Source organism: Lepidochelys olivacea (assembly GCF_965140295.1).
Source record: "Lepidochelys olivacea isolate rLepOli2 genome assembly, chromosome: 8".
NCBI classification, from domain to species: Eukaryota; Metazoa; Chordata; order Testudines; family Cheloniidae; genus Lepidochelys; species Lepidochelys olivacea.
Genome location: NC_140418.1, coordinates 28,253,244 through 28,267,896, shown reverse-complemented (window position 1 = coordinate 28,267,896; position 14,653 = coordinate 28,253,244). Strand labels below are relative to the sequence as shown.

At 37.1% G+C, this 14,653-nt stretch overlaps 1 protein-coding gene across 1 annotated transcript in view; it reads right to left on the bottom strand.

Moving 5' to 3' along the window:
- Positions 1–13,959, bottom strand: part of TENM2 (teneurin transmembrane protein 2) — a 996,821-nt gene extending 982,862 nt beyond the window's left edge. The window contains exon 1 of the mRNA XM_084636387.1: positions 13,879–13,959. The gene's annotated coding sequence lies outside the window, so the exon portion shown is untranslated. The remainder of the gene's footprint in view (positions 1–13,878) is intronic.
- Positions 13,960–14,653: the final 694 nt, after the last annotated feature.

The window sequence follows — 14,653 nt, the reverse complement described above, 5'->3', positions numbered from 1 at the left end:
ATATATATATATATATATATATATTATAAAGACTTTTGCATGGATATGACCTGATTGTGATTGCTCTCTTAAAATTTTCGCAATATTTTATCTTCAAAGGCTTCTACAGAGTTACTCCAAGTAAGATCACAATTGGGTCCTAAGTACATTAACTTCGAGGAAATATGGTGTTCTTACCCCTTAACACAAAACAGTGTTGAAGAGCAGTACTGCTATACAGCACATCAGATATTCCATGATCAATCTGGAGTGAGCAAATAATGTACGTGGACAAGAGAAGACTGAGGGGAAACATGGTAAAAGTTTAGAAAGTACACAAAAGGTTGTTATAAAAAGGAGGGTGATGAATTGTTCTTAACCACTGAAGGCAGGGCAAGAAATAATGGGCTTAAATTGCAGTAAGGGAGATTTAGGTTACACTTTAGGAAGAACTTCCTAATTGTAAGGGTAGTTAAGCACTGGAACAAATTACCTAGGGAGGTTGTGGATTCTCTGTCATTGGAGATTTTTAAGAACAGGTTAGACAAACACCTGTCAGGGATGGCCTAGATAATACTTACTCCTGCTTCAGTGCAGGGGTCTGGAATAGATAACTTACTGAGGTCCCTTCTAGTCCTGCATTTCTATGAAAGAGGATAGGGGTTAACAGTCAATTAATTATGTCCCAGGTGCAATAGATGTATCTAATTAGTTGCTTCTCAGCCAGACGGGGGAACTAGAAGACATTGGATGATAACTTTGTGGACACCAGGGACCCTTAAAAGTGGAAAGAGGTCAGTGTGAAGAGAGGACCCACAGTATAGGAACCTGAGTCAGAGTCTGCAACAGAGCAAAGACCTCAAGGAGACTCATTCTGAGGGGCTGAAGCTGGGGGACAAGCTCCAGAGCTGGGGAAGAGAACTCAGGAGTAGCTGAAGAAGGAGACAGAACATCAGCCCAGAGGAAGGTAGATTTATTGAGAGACTCTGCTTACTAGTTTGAGCTTTTGTTACCCTGAAGCGGGTTGGACTTAGATGCTTCTCAGCTGCAAGGCTAAATAGTGCACAGAGACAATGACCTGCAAATAGTGTTAGAGACACAGAGTCCTGCAATATCACACCCTGATGCAAGGGAGTGCTCTCATGGTGAGTGTGCACTGTAACAGTACAGAAAGATGCTAAAACAAATTGTGGCTGCAACTGCCCTAAATATATGAAAGCTATACATATGGCTTGATTCAGCATCATTTAAATTCAATGGGAATTCTGCCAATGACTTTGGTGGGTCAGGATCAAGGCCACATTCTATATCTATGTTCTGTTTTAAAGTGAATTTAGTGTTCACGAAGGGTAGAGGATTATCTTAAATTTCTCTAGTTGCCAGAAGAATAAGTAGAGCACAAGTTTCCGCACAGTGAACTGCCAATGCACCATAAGCTTCATGTGGAGGAACCAACTCTAGGGATGAGAGAGTAGTTCAAGTTTCAAGCCCAACAAGTTCCTGGCATCTCTGCCAAAGAAATTGCCAATTATTGTCAATTGTGGTGTGCACTCCTAGTTCACTAAGAACTGCATCCACTAACTCATTTTAAGTAGGACATCAAAGAGCCTTCCAATGACACTAGCAACCTGGACCAGTAACTTAAGTTAGTATCTTTGATCTGCTTTTCTCCTGACCAGAGAGGTCATCCTCCTTACAATTGCATTATTTTTACAGTGGTGTAATTCTAATGATCTTGGTAAAGTTACTCCCAATTTACCCTGGGTTTAATGAAAGTAAAATCTGACCAATATAATTTTAAAATAATGCAATATCAAAAACATGCATTTCCAGACTTTTAGAATGACTTTCATTGCAAAATAGCCAAACTAATTTTAATTTCTATCTTTCTGGAATACTTTTGTAGGTATGTAGGATTTGGTGTCACTTTATCTTATTTAGATCCTGTTCTCCTAGCTGTGATTCAAATTCTGGCTCATCAAGGTGTTCAAAATTTGTCTGAAAATAGCCTGAATTCATTCCCTAGGCACAGAGTTATTAAACAAATATCTGAGGAGATCACTTCCTCCATTAGTTTGTGGTTAAAATGAGATGCTTTATTGGGCAGATTCTTTGCAGCCTCAGAGTACTTTACATGAGCCTCAGAGATGCTCTATTGTACTCCAGCAGGTAACAGACCTAAGGTGCTGATCAATAGAGCACAGCAGTGTTGATGACTCCCCCATACTGGCAGAATTCTCAGCTGAGGAGACCCACAGAGTTTACAGGCCCAAAGCATCAGCAGAGGAATGCAAAGTGGCTGTATCTGGAGATGGAATCTGGCCTTTCATCTTTATTTTAACTAATATTTTTAAAGAACCTTATAGTTACAAAGAAGGAAAAAATATGCCTATGCAACTCCAGAGCCACATTTCAAACTGGCTTAGAAAGCAGTTAGCACATTTGCCTTTACAAGAAGAGATATACAGGACTGGAGAGAAGTGAAAAGGAGTCATGTTTTGTAAGAAAAGGTAGCTACAAAGATGAGAGTAGGAAACTAGAGCAATAGCACAAATACACAGTGAATGAGCCATCTCCCAATCATTTTTCTAAAGTCATCAGTGTTGTGGATATCAAATCCAGGAAGCTTTTGAATCTAATTCTATGTTAAAACATATATTTTTAAAATCTATACACTGCTTTGAACAAATTTTAGATTAACCCTAATTGTATATTGCTTCCTATCTAAGATCAGAACATAAACCTTATAAAATTAGATTAGAATTAAACCATTAAAATTAGACTATATCTACACTAAAATTCAATGAACTGATGGAGATTAATTATTATGTACAAAAATGTACTCATGAAGAGAACAACAATTTTTAATTTTTCAATTTTAAGTTAACAATTTAGACAAAGGATTCAAAGCATCAGAGGAGTGATGTTCTGAAACAGCCTTCCAAGGGGAGTAGTGGGAGCAAAATATGTAACTGTTTTCAAGAATGAGCTTTATAAGTTTATGAAGGGGATAGTTTGAGACTGCCTAAAATGGCATGTAGCTTGCCAGTAGCAAATACCTCCAATGGCCAGTTATGGGGAGGGCTCTGAGTTACTACATAGAGTTCTTTCCCAGGTGTATGGATGGTGGGTCTTGTCAACATGCTCAGCGTCTAACTGATCACCCTATTTGTGGTTGGGAAAGAATTTCCCCCCAGGTCAGACTGGCAGAGACCCTGGGGGTTTTTCGCCTTCCTCTGCAGTATGGGGTATGGGTCACTTGCAGGTTTAAACTAATGTAATTAGTGGATTCTCTGTAACTTGAAGGCTTTAAATCATGATCTGAGGACTTAAGTAACTCAGTCAGAAGTTAGGGGTCTATTACTGGAGTGGGCGGGTGAGATGCTGTGGCCTGCAATATGCAGGAGGTAAGATTATATGATCATGATGGTCCCTTCTAGCCTTAAAGTTTATGAGCACAGTCCTGAATAGAAGGTGGCGTGCAGAAGACACTCCCTTCCAAAACTCTGAGCTGCATAGGAGTGTAATGCAGGCTGCTCCTCCAGCCTATTCTGCTGGCCACTTTAAAGGACAAGAGCTAAGACCCCAGTTCCTGCCCACCATGGCTGCTCCTTCAGAGCAATCTGTTCCACCAGGGAAGGAGTCATCTCTCTGAATGGACCATGATTGTCCCTCACTCTGCATGCAGAGGGTTGTTTGGGACAGCTCCTTGTACTCCCCAAGGCACTTACTTGCCCTAAGTAATTATGTTTATAGCGTGAGAGAGAGATCAAAGTGAGGGAAGGATGGAAATACGGGAGCTTAATGTGCTCCCCTCCTCTCTGTAGTCTTTTTTTGGCTGTAAATCTGCTGGTCACTTGGGTAAGATTTGGGTCAAGACCAAGGGCCCTGTTTCTCCCTGATGCACACAATCAATTACTGATACCATTAAAGAGAGTTACATAGCAGCTCTGGTGACAGAGAAGGTGACTGATGTCCTGCAAAGGAGTCCAAGAAAATATTAAACTATGGGGCTCTCATTGTACAGATGTGCTGAAAGAGGGAAAGGAAGGAACGGAAACCAAACCAAATAAAATATAACACTTGAGGCATTAATTGTAAGACAATTATGGAAAAAATATATTTTTAAAAAGTGCAGGATCTGAGCTCCAAATGAAGGTTGTACACAAATACTGCAGCAGTCTATATGTTAGAAAATATTTGCTTGAGAAGTGCCTCAGTTTCCTTATATCAGAAACTCCTTTAAGGCAGAGGTACCCTCCCCCTGATTGTTCTTTGTTCACATCCACAAATCCTGAGAAATTCCAATGAAGTCAGTGTAGTTACAGGAATATGAACATGGTGTAAATGAAGAGAGAACCAATCCCTATATCTTTTATTCAAATGCACTTATAAATATGTATTTATATATTAAGAGTTTATTCTAAGAAAATATCACAAATCCCCTAAACGTTAAGTTAAAATGAGTTTCCTAAATATACATACAGTTTTTTTTCCGAAATCCCCAATATAACTGCCAAATAATGGCATCTGTTTTGACATAAACAGTAGCAAACAAAGTTACTGATGAGGATTAAGGTAATCTTGTTGACATTCCTTTGAAGTAACTACTGTCACTGAAATCTCTGTAGTGCCAGGAGCTAGGTATTCACATTCAAGTCTCTATAGATACGGTTACGCACTTTACACTAATTGTCAAGTGTGTGTAGGTAGGCAGTCATCCATCCACAGATTCAAAGAGAGTCAGTGAGGGCACTGGTTGTGGTGCTGGAGGCACCGGTCCTCCCTAGTTAACTCTCAAAAGGTAAGTCCCTGCTCCCTGTCAAGCTTTTCAGATCCTGGAGAATGTTATCCTTGATTGCATCTAAATTTAAATCTAAATTTCTGTGTTACACAAACCAATTTTATATGCTATAGGAGTTCTAAACAATATGGGACAAATAGGCTGGTATTCAGTGTAAAGCTGCTGTAAAGCCAAATGATGGCATTAAATCACTTCACCAAAAGCTCTAGTAGGGATGAAAAAAATCTATCACGATATGTGGAAGCAAGCTACTATAAAATAAACAAGTGTCTGTTTTAAATTAATTAGGTTTTGTCTTTTTCAGACATATTACAAAAGTAATCCAAATGTATTCATTTCTCTATTTTTAAGGCATACTAATGGCCAATGTACCCTCTACTTTCAACATAAAGAATGATTAGTTACAAAGCAATCTGCAAAATCACAGTGTCTCTAAAATAAATAAGAAATAGTAAAGATCACTTTTTTTACGTGCGTCACATTGTAAATTACACAATAACTCACCGGTGATATTTTATATCTCAGCTAACCAACATGGATAACTAGATACACATCAATTAAAAGATCTTTGTCAATTTTTGCATGCTTCATTATTACACTAAGAGGCCTTGGCAACAATTAAAGTACCCAATTCATAGAAATTGCCTTTATTATTTTTGAAGCAGCTACTTTCTTTGGATGTAATGACTAAGAGAATAGAAACAGATGTCTCTGTTGCTAAGGAGATTGAGTTAAAAAACAAACTACTGAGATAAGGCAAATATGCAACTTCCACATTTAAAAAGGGAAAATTCATTTGACTGAGCATGAACTACTTAAAAAATAACCAGCAGTAGTTCAGTTACTGCATAGCAAAACATTGGATCAATTTTTGTTTTATAGTTTTTCTACTACAGTGTAATCTTCAATATTTATCCTAAGACGCTTTAACTAAAGATAATGCATATATACATATTGTAGAACTGATATGCCCTGAATGGCTGCAGATGCTGATTGTCAAAGGAGGACAACTCTGTAACATGCTAAATAGCTGGTAAAGTCAGGAAAACCACAATAGTCTGTGTGAGCAAAATGAGTAATCTGACATTAAACTTCCAGCTCTTATTCCAAACATTACACATACCAGTTATGCTGCAACTAATTCCAAACAAGAACAATTTAAAAGATGCACACTTCTATAGCAAAGAACTATCTCGAACATCAAGTACTGTAATATATAAATAAAGTACCCATCTACTGTAAATCTAAGTACCTCCATTGCCTCCAAAATGCAGCTGAGGATTTGGTCACTTTTGCATATTATATGTACATAACTCCAGCAGAAAGTTCATACTTTAAATAGATTAGTAATGGGGAAATAAGGAGACCCTGATGGGATCATCTCCTGTCACTTTATTTTTCAGCTTTTTCATTGCAGCCTGTACTCCTGACATCTCTATTGGACTGATGTTAATGTCAAGCTGATCAGGTTCACATGTTTAGTCAGAAACTGGTGCTGAAATAGTGTTGGGTCTATTGGGGACTTTTATGAAAAGCTCTTCCCATCTGTTTTTCCGTTCTACCTCAGTTATAAACATTTTTTTTTATTTTTTTATGTTTTATCTTTGCTTTTTATTGGTCTGTGTCCTCTGTTGAAACGTCCACAAGGGGCTTTAGTCACTTGGTAATGGCTCTGTAGTTTTCTAGCAAAGCAGCAGCTTCATCTTACACATACTTACAGTTGTTCTATATCTTTGAGTTGCTTTTCACTGCCTTGTCTGCTTTCTTATACTCCTACAGTGTCTTTTCCAATAGTTCATTGGTCTTAGCATTCAGGAGTTTGCTTTTCAGTACTTTTCTTTCCTCAGTGAGATGCCACATCTCTTGGCTTATACAATTCTTGCTCTGTCTGTGACGATGTCCAGCTGCAGCTTGAATCACATTGAGCACTGCCCATTTTTCTTCAGGTCCAGTCTGTCTCTCACCTTCCTCTGTCTTTGGCAGTGCCTCAAGTCTGTTCCTTAGTTAAAGTTGGAATTTCTGGCAGTACTCTTTTGGTTTCAGATTTATATTGCTGATTCTCTTTACCTCCTTCTACTGAAAGCTGATCTTTCTCAATTTTAATTTCAGTTTCGCAATGCAAATATTGTAGTCACTGCTAGCATCTGCTGTTTGATATGCCCTTACATCTTGGACAGACAAGCTGAATCTTGAGCTCATGCAGATGTTGTTGATCTGATGTTTCATTTTGCCACCTGGTGATTTCCGTGTTTCTTTTTGTACTTCTTTGTGAGGGAACAGGGTATGTGCAAGAACTAAGTTTGACAAAAAGCACAATTCAATGAGTTTGGCTCTCCTGGGGCTGAATCCAGCCTGTTCTTCTCTAAGCTTTGCATCCACTGCCTATTTCATCCTGTGTAGTATCACACTGCAGAAGGCTTTTCCTACAGCAGAGTCATGTAACTCCTCTCTAGTTGTTACAGTCAGTAATATCACCCTTTTGGGGTATTCTGACAATTATTCCATGTTTTCACTGTTCAGAAGAGAGTCCTTTTCCAAACTCATTGAATAGTTTAGTCTCACCTTTGCCTATGATTCTTATTTCTGTTTTAGGCCTAATCCTGGAAAACTTACTTACATAATTATTTCAAAGATTTAAATGGAAAAATTCACATGGTGAAAGTTAAGCAGATCCATGAGTGTTTGCAGGAAAGGAGCCTTACCATGTAAACAACTTGGTTCAGGGAAGTTGTCTTCGATGCTTTTTGTAAAGCATCACCTGCACTTAAGACACTACATTAACAATAACAGTAAAAGTCTTGGAAGTAATAAAATTAAGTTCCACTATTAACTAAATATGCATACTACCTTGAACATATATTAAAATGGACAATGCCATCAAGGTAAAGTGAAATCTCCTACCCACACACTCAAAAATACTGTGCCCTTTGACGTGTCAGCTATTTAAAATAAAAGCTCCAGTGGGCCCAAAACACAGGTTTGAAATACCCTATGCAACATTCTCCGTTGACAACTTTAATTCCAAAGGCAGAAAGAAGTCCACAGCAAAATTTTTTGTTTTATGACTCATCCTGCTTCATATCCCTACTACAGTTGCAACATAGTTACACTGAGGCATAATCTCTTCACTCTCCAATGCCCCACTGACATGTTTGTCTACTGCATTATTAGCATCCTAAGAAGACTCCATATTAAAACTGAATTATTCTTAGAAGGTATCTCACTCGCCAGTAATACTTTCTTTCCTTTAGTCAATAACAGTCATCTCCAGGATGACATCTTAGCCTGCTTTCAGGCTTATTGTAACTGAATCACGTCCCAACTTCTGTTGCCAATATATATAGCTGTCAGATGGAGAACTGATGCTGGTGGTTCTTCCCTGATACACTGAAATGCTGATTAGGTATGAACATTTAGATTTCTGACTGTGATGGCCATGTATCTTCCCCCTTCTGCAAAACCTGCAGCCACCTTTGGAAAAGATCTATCAAAACTTCCAATTTAGCATATCCACCAGCAGTTTGATAACTCTGGACAGATTCAGTGCTGAAATAGGCTTTAACCTTTGCAACTGTATTTATAACTGATCTGTAAAGACCAGTTAGCTGTTATGTTGTAAAAATGTGACCGAAAATAAAGGTGGCATCTTTGACGAAGGGACTTGTTCAAATAGTGAGTTCCTTCTCTCCATTTAAAAAATAAAATCAGTAATATTTTATCAGTAGATATACAAAAGTAAGGTGTTCATTAGATGATTCAAACAGCTGGATCTTTGGTGTCCTTCTGATTACCTTAGAGTGAATAAATTTGAGCTCCAATTATACCCATTAACTGCTTACATGTTTATCCTATTCCGAGGCACACTTTTATCAAGTAATCTACTGGCATATATTGTCTGTCTGAATTTTGAGTCTCATAGCATATGAAAGCAGATTAGTATTCCAAGGCACACTACTGGGTGCAACCCTTCTCCTTTTTACTTTGAAATAATTCAATTCAGGATAAGCTCTGAAACTCGAAGGGGTCAGTCCTGTAGTTAACTCCACTGAAGTGACTACAACTGCTGTTCAAGTTTTGCTGACCCTTCAGGATCAGTCCCACAAAAACTATATTTGCCATAAGTTTTTGCTTCATATTTTTAGAACAAGTTGTTATAATGAGGTAAATCACAAATAAAGGACATTTTTAACACTAGTGGTAAAACTGGGATATTGCTTTTCTTCATCCGGATGAAGTTTATTCAATAAAACTTGGATCAGATCTCATAGAAGCTCACAGAGAGTGTCATTTGCCAAGATTTACAATGTTCATATTTTGGTTTTCCCAGGACAACCAATATTTGCCATTCCAAATTTTCTAATCTAGATTCTGACCACCCAGGTCACTCTTTAAAATGTTGCTTTGTACCTTTCCTAATGTATTTTCAACATTACTTACATTCTAGAACACACAGTAAAGCTGAAACATTTTTTCCTCTAATATTTTCTTCACCTTAATTACCATTTAGATAATCCACAGATAGAACTATAAGGATGAGTGCTGTTTTCAATTGTGACATATGGGACAAGATACATTTAGTTAGATAACTCAAAGATCAAGATTGGAATCTCTCTTTATACATCATTGTACACAATGCTGATGTACCCATGCTGGTCCCAGAATATCAGGAAAACAAGGTGGGTAAAGTAGTTAATTCCATAAAAAATATTATCTCACCCACCTAGTCTCTTTATACATCAGCCATTCTTGCACAGATAGTTTGTGTCTCACTAAAGACTAAGAAAAGTATATGAATTATAAATATTTTCAGCACAGAATGTAGAAATTTTGGTTCTAGTTCTAAAAATAATCTTGATTGAAAAAGTTAAGGGCAATCTGCACTTTTTTATCAACATTTAACCTTGTTCCTTCTACAACAATCAGCCAAATTTTTCTAAAACTTTTCTACAATCTATTCAGTTTTTCTCCATGTTGAATGACACTCTACCTGTATGACTTCTCATGATGACCTTTATCAACTAAAATGCTATATTAATACATTTGATTTGAAAATCTTTATATCTTTTGTATACTTTTCGTTTTCCTTCACAGCTTTCAAATGCTTAGGACAACTGATTTCTGGAGTAAGTCCATGAAAGATGTTAGGAGATTTGGCTGACATCTTCTTTACCACCCTCGAGCTACTGTACTGGTTGAATTCTGTAATCTTTCATAAATCTCTTGGAGTCCTATGAAACATTTTTTTAAAAGAATTCTCTCTTAGTTATGCAGGTAGGACATGAGACCAGTTGGGTTTCATCCACGTCCTTCAATTCAGATCCTACCTTACTAAACGCAGTTGCAAAATGGTTTATCTTATTTCTGCCAATTTGGCAGAGTTCAGCCAAGTCTATGAATGCACAAACTGCTATGTTCAGATGGGACAACATTAGTTGGCAGGAGAAACACAATTCTTCCCAGTAACATCAAAATCACCAACATCAAAGAAGACTGGAGTACAAAAGTTAAGGTCCCATATCTTTAATGTTAACACTTACAGAAATAAGTTGATTCATTCAAATATAGTTTAGGGAACTATGCTTTTCAAAATATCTGATCCCTCTGGATAGCTGTCCTAATTCTAGATTGGTCTAGATTATTCACATCATGGCTCATTGTAACTGCATATTTATTCTTGTTCTTCTGCCCTACTCTATGGATGCTAGAAAATTACATAAAGTTGCTGTTTTATTAAGGCCAATGTTATATTTATTCAGTACTCCATCAAAATAAATTTGCACTTATATTACAAATGATCAGGGATGACTGCAAGAAAAAGTGATAAATGCATGGGAGAATAATATTCAAACAACTTTGGACAACTTTATAATTAACAGTTTTAACTATTGCATAGAACAGAACTTTCCTTGCACCTACTGCTAAAATAGTAAATAAAGAAATAGACAATGAGGAGAAGTTATATTGGTTTTGTGATTCCAGTGCTCACAGAGCTGACAGCTTTTCAGTAGCTTCTAATTGTTGTTTTTCAGTTTAAAAGCAAAAAATAGATAAAAATTTAAAAAATCCATTAAAAGTAATGAAATCATTTCTTAAAAAACGACTAAAGAAAACTTAAAAAAAAGTATATTGTTTGCATTTTTGAAAGATTAATGTTAGATATTTAGGGGATATATGTCAAAAAAGCCAACAAAAGACAAAGCCGTACACCATGACAAAAGTAAGAACAAATAATCTATTTTTTAAAATCAATACTACACCTCATCTTATACAAAGTAGGGGTAAAACACAATCATTTCAGAGTTCTCCACACACTTGGATGATAGAATCTTACATTCACTCTGCACAAATAAAAATATTACACAAAATATACAGCAGTGGAAAATCAAACCCTAAGTCTTAAAGTACCATGAGCATAGGGCTCCTTTCTCATGTAAAATAAATTAAAATATACATCTTACCAAATACAATCATGGTGTAACTCAACTGACGTCATTCTGTTGCAATTATATATTAAAGTCAAGTGCCTACAGGATGCTTTACTTAACATTTAGCACAGAATAAATCAGAAAATATTAAACTGATTAAAAAATAAAATAAATAAAAAGTAGATGGATTGTACAACGACAAACATTGCAGACATGGCAGGGTCCAGAGAACTGGGGTTTTAGACATAAACTAAGAGAGACTATTCCTCTCTGACATACACTTTTGGGACCTGCCCTGACAGTTAGAACAAGGAAAAGACAGTGGGCAAAAACAAGGGACTCTAAAGAAGGTACGTGGCAGTGCAAGGAAGGAAAAACAGGGCCTTCTAAAGACCTCCCCTAAAATGATAAAACTGGAGCCTGAAAACAGCAACATGACATAATATGAAATTGGGAAGAAACGTTGAGAACAACTCAGGTATAAGGTTGAAACTGGAATATATAAAGAACAGAAAAAAAAACAAACAAGCTGTCCTGATTCAAGATAACAAGAGCAGAGGAGGGATGGAGGAATATAAAGTCCATGCATTTTGGCAAAAGGATTGGTGCTTAATCAGCCTGTTAGGGCAGCCACTGGAGGACTGAGTGTGAATTTAAGGCACAGATATAAAGAGATGACTTAGGAAAGCTATATTCTCCTTACACAAATTACACCATGGAATTAAATCCAAGCATTGTTGGAGTGACTGGCAACTCCCATTGAAGAGATCCCTCAGAAACTGGGCAAACACATTCAGGCTGATATGAGGGTCAGCTGTCATTGGCAGCAACTCTCTTGCAATTTAGAAGGAAATAGCCTCAAAATGGTTTCAAGGAGCATTACCACTAGATATGGGAACAAAGTGGAAACTGTCACTAAAAAAATCCTTGTACATTTGGTAGAGAAGATATTTGTGTTTTCTATTCCTCTTGAGCATCACTGAGGTCTAACCAGTCAACATTTCCATTAAACAACCTTTGCCTATGAGCAAGGATCTCCAAGCCTGCCTGGAAGAAAAATATCTCTTCCAGGATTTAGTTTATACCTACTTTGGGTTACTTCATATCAGTGGAAGGAAGCAGAAGATTATTAAAGAGTGTGGGGCATTAAAGTCAATCTCAGCTCAAACACATTTTTCTTAGCTTTCCATGATCCTTAGGATGACCAAATAAAATTCATATTTATATATGAAGGTGACAGGTGTGTTTATAAATATAATAAATAATTACTACAACAATACTTAGATTTGCAAAATACCAGATTTTCTTCTCTTTAAAAGGAGTTTGTTTTACATATATATTTTTAGTTTGTTTTCAGTTAGCTTTCACGTAATTTCTCTGTATTATATATATATCAACTTTTATATAAAAACAAATATAAATGTTGCAAATTTAGGAGCAGTGTAATTATAATTTCATAGCAGTGACCTTAATGCTATAATAAATTGCAGGAAAATTAAGTTACCCAGTCAGGAAATAAGGAAGAAGTTGTCAGTTCGTAGTGCCAAGAAGTTGCATGGCTTGTGGGAAAGGAGCCACTGTAACAAATAGAATGCTGAAGAAGGGCTTGATTTTTCAGAAGCATTGAACCCTTCCAGTCCACTGAGACTTCAACTGGAGTCTAGTGCTCAGCACCTCTGAAAATCAGGCCCAAAAGGTATCTAGTGCCTGGTTTGAAAGATATTTATACAGCTGAAATTTAATACTAAACCAAATTCAATTAAATATTTTTAATAAAGGGGCCAAATCTAGCCATCCTTATTTAATCAGAACATGCACTGAATTTAATGGCAATTTGGCTTGAATAAGGATTGCCAGATATAGCTCAAAATTTGTATACAGTAGAATTAAGGACTGTGGAAGGGTACAGAGCTCAGAATGATTTATTTCATTTTAAATTTGTTTTAACTTTTCTAGGGGAATCATCAACTCAAGGGATTATATTTCCTTTCTCCTCTTGAGCCGCTCCTAAAAAAGACAGCCTGCTTTTCTCTACTGGACATACTAGGGTAGTGTGCTAGAGTATATAATTATATGAATTCCCAGAGGGTATGTATAACATAATTAAATTATAGGGTGTCTTGTGAGCATTCTGGCTGGCAGTTGGAGGACCATGAAAGAACGAACAATTCACAGGATTTTTTCCCTCATTTATCTTTCCTTTGCACTTTATATTATATGCAGATTTAAAACATTAGGAGTATGCAGTCAGCCAATTGCTTTGACTGGCTAAACAATCTTTACTGCTCTAGGATTCTGAATAAATGGTCCATCTTGAACAAGGAACCATTTCTTTTAACAACAACAACAACCAATTCCTAAAAGCCCCATTTGATACAGGTCTTTCTTTCAGGATAGGCAACTCAAACAAAAGCAAAATCCATGCAGGTAGAGAAAGGGCAGGCTTCTCTTTGTAAAGCATTCTGAAGTGGTTCAATTGGGCTGGAAGAGATTGAAGCAGATTTCTATAAAGGAAAATGCTAGGACAAATTGCTTTTTTCCTCAAAAAGCACTTTCCTGCAGAAATCTGGAAAGGCATTTTTAAAGCCTGCATTGAAGCACTTTGGTCAACAATACAAACACAACCTGAATCAGAACACCACATAAAATTGTAACTATGATTCCACTCACCAAGGTGGTGGACCTTCAACACGCTATTCAACAGGCTTTGTAGGTGATGTCCACTCCACACAAACTGACAGAGCTCCAAATTTGTTTAGCAATAAAAAGCAAGAAGTAACTGTCTGGAAGAAAGAAAAATGTATAAAGTTCAGAGAAAAATCACAAAATACCATAAATATAGATTTTAAAAAAATCAGTGCCCGTAGCTTTCACAATCTGTTCCCTAAGCAAAGAAAGAGAGATTTCCCATCCCTGCAGATCAGGGTTCTGCAATGAAACGTTAGATAGTTTAGGCCAGTGGATATTCTTTTGCTGCCCAGAACTACTAGACAAAGATACCAATCAGTGGTGTCCAAGATTGTTTTCTTACCCTGCACCCCTTTCTCTAAAAGAAGACTCCCACATTTTCTTCAGTTGGATTTTTCATTACCCTGAAACCACAATTTGGGGGGTGGGGTGGTAAGAAGGAGTCATTTGGGCACAGTCATAACAGGTTTCTGCCTATCTGGCCAACGGATTGCTCTGTTAGGAGTCCAGTCAGAAGATGAAATGAAGAAAACACAGGAGCCAACCTGCAGTGGGAATGCAGATGTTCACTGATAAGAAAACAACTGGAAGCCAGTGACTGGTCATTCTGCCTAACGAGTTCAAACAGCAGAAGTCCAAAGAGTCTCAAATCAGTAAGAGCAGGAAAATAAACCACCATGGGCCATACTGAAGTCCATGGCAAAACTCCCATTGCTTTCATTGGGGCCAGGATTTCAGCTCATGTCTCTAAGTCTAA